Here is a 7128-nt window from a genome sequence, read left to right as displayed (position 1 = left end):
GCAGGTACAACTGTGCATCCAGAAGGGCTTAGTAAGCGTGAACTTATCAACACGAGTGAAAAGGATGTGAATATGATGATAAAGATAAAGATTTCCTATGGGAAGAAACACTGGCAAAGAATTCATATTCAAGGGATTCTTGGAGATAGCTCATGACTTTGAAAATATCAAGAATAAAATGTCGGAAGGTGAACCAAACTTAGGAATGTGAAGATTCACTAGGACATAGATAAGATACTCTGTGTCTTACATATATGCTACATTACGGTCTGGGAGGAAGGCAAGCACTGTGCAACCTACTGCTGAAGATGGTTTACAATGAAATGGGTTCATGCTTAGTCGTACCCAACTCTTTGCAACCCCATGCACTGTAGCCCACCAGGCTCCTCTGTCCATGGAATTCTCCAGGCAAGAATACTGGAGTGGGTTGCCATTTCCTGCTCCAGGGGATCTTCTTGTCCTAGGGATCGAATCTAAGTCTTTTGCATCTACCACACTGGCAGGTAGATTCTTTTACCACTCCTAGTGTTTTAAATTACAGTGCTATAAATAAATATTAATTGCACTGTTTGTTTTCATTTCCCATACATTTATAACTAATAAAAAGAGGTGCTAATGTTTTACAGAAAAACTTTGAAAATGATAGGAAAAATCATAATTTTCCCATTGATCATTTAGATCACTTTGTACAATTTCTGTTTGTGTATCTTATCCACAGTCTGATACGCTTGTGGAAAACAGGGACTGCCTGCACTAATTTCTTTACTGCATGTGAGTGATCAAGAATCAAGTTCAGTATATTTTATCAAGTAACAGGTACTGGGTGGTTTCTAAATGATCACTAATCACAATTACAGAATAAAGAGTCCCCAGTTTTGATATGGTTTGGGATTTACAAATAGCGTAAAATTAAGACAATTACTAATAAAAACCTTTTAACATGAACAATAACCGATCCACATTTCAGGACTAACAAAGTCCGTGGAGTCTGATCAAATATAATTAGAAAATACATCATATTGCAATGCTGAAAAAAAACTAATTTAGGAAGCATAATTGAAGCTTTGAAAGACATATGTAGAAGTTATAATTTATTATTTTGAAAAAAAAAATTCATTTACATTTTTGCCTGTACCAAGAAAGATTTCATAATTTGGGGGGGAAAGTTATAAAATATTATCAAATCTCCTGAGGTCATAAATAAATTAATTGTGCAAGGATTTATTCCAATTATATAAGCAAAGGGATAAGTTAATAATACATTTCAGGGTTAAAGAAGTACAAGCAATGGTTTATGTCAGCCTTTATATTGGCCTGATGTGCTAAGCTGCCTCAGTCATGTTCAACTCTCTGTGACCCCGTGGACTGTAGCCCACCGGCCTCCTCTGTCCATGGGCTTCTCCAGGCAAGAGGGCCAGAGTGGGGTGCCACGTCCTCCTGCAAGGGATCTTCCTGACCTAGTGATCGAACCTGCGTCTCTCACGTCTCCTGCATTGGCAGGTGGGTTCTTTACCATTAGCACCACTTGGGAAAGCAGTGCCAAGGCTGGAAACAAAACGGAACTAAGATGGCTTAAGAGACTCTGATGAACCGGTGAGGTCTGTTGAAGCAGCCAGAGACTAGCAAAGGTGAGAAGCCTTTCCCACCCTTGGTGTGAAGAGACGACTCTGTTAACAGCCCAGTGAAGGGACGGGGCCCACTGCACCAAAGCCTTGGGCCTTGAAGACCCAGAAACACGGCCTAATGCAGAATGGAAGACATTCAGACCCTGATTCTCCTCACAATCTCGCGCAGGTGGACTCCACGTGCTAAAACCCACTGTGAACAGCCAACCAAGAGAACTCATGATAAACCCATGATGAAGCCAATGCTCCAAGGCCCTAAGCAGGTCAGACAAAACAGTTTAGTTCCAGGGCCGTCAAATGAAGTAACCATCAGAACAACCTACATCATAATCAGACCTTACAACACCCTCATGCGCTGCTAAACTCTGCTTCAGAAGAAGACTGAAAAGCATCTCAGGATTTGAAAGCAAGCAGACCCCAGTTCGATTGCTGGGTCGGGAAGATCTGCTGGAGGAGGGACAGGCTACCCGCTCCAGTATTGTTGGGTGTCCCTTGCGGCTCGGCTGGTAAAGCATCCATCCACAATGTGGGAGACCTGGGTTCGATCCCTGGGTTGGGAAGATCCCTGGAGAAGGCAAAGGCTACCAACCCCAGTATTCTGGCCTGGAGAATTCCATGGACTGTATAGCCCATGGGGTCACAAAGAGTCGGACATGACTGAGCGACTTTTACTTTCAGGCATTTAGTAAACTCTACTTGAATTCTGGAGAAAAAGTGTTTTATTATAATAATGTTACAGTCTTAAGGACATGTGGTACCCACTTTGCTACTTAATTTTGTTTAATATGCATTTCCCCACTTCATTTAAGGTGTTGGTTTTCTATATACAATTTTTTAAAATTTAAGTTGACATGCTGCATTTTCATTTTTTATTCAGTTCAACAAGTTGACTTCCATTTTCTTTTCTTAGCCTCACGGCATGCTGGATCTTAGTTCCCTGACCAGGGATTGAACCCGTGCCACTGCCACCCCCATCCCCACTCCCCGCCCTCCACCTGCAGTGGGGCTCCCTGCAATGGAAGCATGCAGTCTTAAACACTGGCCCACCAGGCAAGTCCCTAAGGTATTGTTTTATAAGCCTTCGTTTGGAGACACTCATGGGCACCAATCTGGGGTGGTCAAAGATACATAAAAAAACTGAAATGTAACGGCATTACAGAGAGGCGCGGGTTCCTTGCTGCCAGCCCATGAAGAGGTGGCCAGGGGATGCTGTTTGTAGTTACTACAGGTGAGCAGGCATCACAACCCTGAGAGCCGGGGCGGGCTGCGCAGATGTAGGGAAGCAGGAGGCCCACGGGGCTTTCTTAAATCAGCCAGCGTGTCTAAACCCCAGAGCACAGGGAAAGAAGGTGATGAGATACAGATTTGGAGAAGGACACACACCCCTCTGCAAAAGGCGCTGCCTTTTGTGTCTTGAAAGTAATGTTGGATTTTATATTTTTAGAAAAAAAAATGGAGAAACGCTGAAGAGTGAGAACTAGGGGAGAACTAATTCCTTTGAAAGCTTGCTCTGCTGGTCAGATAGAGTCTGCCTCCTGAGCAAGAAAATGTTGGAGGCATTTAATGCAGGATTAAATTGCTGTTACTCCACGGGCAGGGGGGACCTGAAAAAATAAATAAAGCCCTCAAGTAGTGACTATGTTGTTTCTATGATGATAAATAATGGTTCCTAAAATGCTTTACAATGACAGGGTCAAATATTTAATTAAAAACTATAAGGGGGAGCTTCACAAATTGCACCAGACCTTATGTTTGCCAGTGGCCACAGCATCAGTCTTCAGGTGTCAAGACAGAGCGCGTGCAATGGGGTAGACAAGCGTGGTTGCATTTGCAGCTACATATTTGTGTGAAAATGGGGCTTTTGACACATCCTGACTCTAAGCAAGGGAAGAGAAAATTGTGTGGGTACTAGACCTGCTACGCAACGCCAGATCTCTGGCTCTCCTTGAAGAGGACATGCAAGACTTTGCTGATTTATATACAGGCGATTCTCTGGGCAGTGCACATGAGAATGAATTCCGAGGTAATAGAAGGAGGAAGGCAGAGGTAGTTTTACATAAGGCTGAATTTATCAGCTTTGGTGCCCTCAGCAGGAAATCTAGACAATGGTGAGTACAGGCGGCTACGAGTAGTGCAGATTCCTTGCTCCTTTGTGTTGGCCCGGGAGCAGCGCACACTCCCTGCAGGTGCTCTGTGGGGCACTCACGGATAGAATGTGGACATTGTACGCTACTGGCACGGTGTGTAAGATAGACGACTACCGAGCACCTAGCCTACAGCTCAGGGAGCTGGCCCCTGCACTCTGCGGTGACCTAAAGGCGAAGAAGTCCCCTCAGAAAGGGAAGCGTGTGTGTGTACATATACATAAACGGCTGATTCACTTTGCTCTGCAGCAGAACCTGACACAACCTCATAAAGCAACTATGCTCCAGGAAAGACTAACTCAAAAGTGAAATGTAGACTAGACTCCACAGCCTCTGGGGACTCCGCCCTCTTCAAAGAACTACATACCCTTCCCTCACCTGGACTTCACATCCTTTAATGGTGAGGGTAAACTGCGACCTTTGAAAAAGCGTTTTGTGAAACTTTCCGAGAGGCCAAGGATGCTGACGGTAGATGCTGTGGCTGATTTCAACAAGAGTGAGGGTGATTGCTCCTGCAGGCAGCAGGGTGAAACCTGCACTCGGGTGGGAGAGTGCCCAGGAGAGCAGCAGGAGGGTCTGATTGGGCAAGAGCCATTGATTAGAGCATCCCAGGCGGCACTGGTCGTAAAGAACCCACGTGCCAATGAAGGGGACGCAGCTTTGATCCCTGGGTTGGGAAGATTCCCAGGAGGAGGGCATGGCACCCCACTCTAGTATTCATGCCTGGAGAATCCCCTGGACAGAGGAGCCTGGCCGGCTACAGTCCGTGGGGTTGCAGAGTCAGACATGACTGAGCAACATAGAGCAGCGCAAACATCACCATCTGTGTAAATGAAATGCAGATGTTCCATTTATTTTTAAGTGAAGTACAGAGCAGGAACAATTTGGGCTTTACATCAAGGCGGCTTTAGGCACTTTCTTCCAATACTCGAGTATCTGACCCTCATCTCTGTGGCTGTCTGCTTCTGTGGGCGAAGTTCCTGGGGCAGGACTGCTGTTGGTGGAGGGAAAGTCTGTCCCTAGGGGAGGACGTGGCAGGCTGCACTGCCGGCCGTTGGCTGAAGCTGATTCAAGGGGGTGGCTGTGAAGGGAAGATGCTGAGAATAGGGCGTAGACAGGATGGAGACTGCCTTGTTTATGGGCTATTCTTTGAAAAAGATGATAACTACTGGCCCTGTTCACATTCCTATAGATAAAGAGATGGCCTGGGAGAAAGGAAGTTAATGGTACACTATCTCTGCAGAGCAGCTGGTGAGGCTGGCATGCTCTAGGACTTGACCTTGGATATAAGGAGAAGGCATGTTTCCTTTAAGACAAGAGAAAAACAGCCCACCAGGCTCCCCATCCATGGGATTCTCCAGGCAAGAATACTGGAGTGGGTAGCCAATCCTTCTCCAGGAAGTCTTCCCAACCCGTGGATTGAACCCAGGTCTCCCACATCGCAGGCAGATTCTTTACCATCTGAGGCACCAGGAAAGCCTTGGGAGTAGATAGAAATATATGTAAATGTACACAGGTAGCAGTAGGGATGCTGTAGCAATGCTGTTACAGGCTGTCTCACTGCCCTCTCCTCTTCCTCAAATCCTCCTGACCACATTCGAGGTTGTCTAAAATTCTGGATTTTACATCTGATGCTGTGACTTCATTTCTCTAGGTTTGAAATGCATTTTCCTCTTTATCAGTCATGTTTACCTTAGTTTGAATATCTGAACATTAGAAATACTCCTACTGGAAGTTTTGAATGTGACTTGATTAGCAAATGACCATCAGAACCACATGTTCAGTTCAGTTCAGTTCAGTCACTCAGTCGTGTCTGACTCTTTGTGACCCCGTAAACCATAGCACACCAGGCCTCCCTGTCCATCACCAACTCCCGGAGTTCACCCAAACCCACGTCCATTGAGTCAGTGATGCCATCCAACCATCTCATCCTCTGTCATCCCCTTCTCCGCCTGCCCTCAATCTTTCCCAGCATCAGGGTCTTTTCAAATGAGTCCCTCTTTGCATCAGGTGGCCAAAATATTGGAGTTTCAGCTTCAACATCAGTCCTTCCAATGAACACCCAGGACTGATCTCCTTTAGGATGAACTGGTTAGATCTCCTTGCAGTCCAAGGGACCCTCAAGAGTCTTCTCCAACACCACAGTTCAAAAGCATCAATTCTTCAGTGCTCAGCCTTCTTTATAGTCTGACTCTCACATCCATACATGACCACTGGAAAAACCATAGCCTTGACTAGACGGACCTTTGTTGACAAAGTAATGTCTCTGCTTTTTAATATGCTGTCTAGGTTGGTCATAACTTTCCCTAAGGAGTAAGCATCTTTTAATTTCATGGCTGCAATCACCATCTGCAGTGATTTTGGAGCCAGAAAAATAAAGTCAGCCACTGTTTCCCCATCTACTTGCCATGAAGTGTTGAACCCCATGAACCACATGTAGTTGTCAACAATTTATTTTCAGAATACCTGTAAGGTTTTACCCTAGGGAAATTGGGATCGGCATAGAGACAGATGTAGGGCATCAACTCAGACCAAGTAATGTCTTTTTCAGCTGACCAGTGTTCTCCCGAGCGCCTGCCTTAAATTGGCTCTCAATGAATATCTATCTGTTCCACTATCGAGACAGGAAACGCTGCTTGACAGTTTTATGAGGTAGACAAGGATGCTGTGAAAGGTGATATATGCAAAAAGTGTGGAGTCAAGTGTGTAGTAAAAATAAATATGTTCAAACCAAAGGGCAAATGTGTTGTACAAATAAAGAGCAAAAAAGGAAGAAAAAGATAGAAACCGCAAAGACAATTTCTGTTTTACCTGTAATTCTCAGCAAGAATATCTAAGAACTTTAACAAGAGCTCCATCCGTTGTATACCTACAACATTCCAAATGGAGCTGGGGACCCAGGCACCTTCGTCACAGGCCATGGCTGGTGCCCGAGTTTCCATTTGGTTCTCTGCCACTGATCCAGGCTGCTCCAGTCAGGATACACACAAGTTGTTTGTGATTCAGTCACTGAGTCGTGTCCGACTCTTTGTGACCCCATGAACCACAGCACGCCAGGCCTCCCTGTCCTTCACCATCTCCCTGAGTTTGCCCATACTCATGTCCATTGAGTTGGTGATGCTATCTAACCATCTCATCTTCTGCCACCCCCTTCTCCTCCTGCCCTCAATCTTTCCCAGCATCAGGGTCTTTTCCAATGAGTCAGCTCTTCTCATCTGGTGGCCAAAGTATTGGAGTTTCAGCTTCAGCATCAGTCCTTCCAATGAGTATTCAGGGTTGATTTCCTTTAGGATTTACTGGTTTAATCTCCATGCAACCTGAGAACTCTCAAGAGTCTTCTCTAGCATCACAATTTGAAA

This window comes from Odocoileus virginianus, chromosome 11 (genome assembly GCF_023699985.2).
Source record: "Odocoileus virginianus isolate 20LAN1187 ecotype Illinois chromosome 11, Ovbor_1.2, whole genome shotgun sequence".
Classification (NCBI taxonomy): domain Eukaryota; kingdom Metazoa; phylum Chordata; class Mammalia; order Artiodactyla; family Cervidae; genus Odocoileus; species Odocoileus virginianus.
This window is presented reverse-complemented; position numbering follows the sequence as displayed.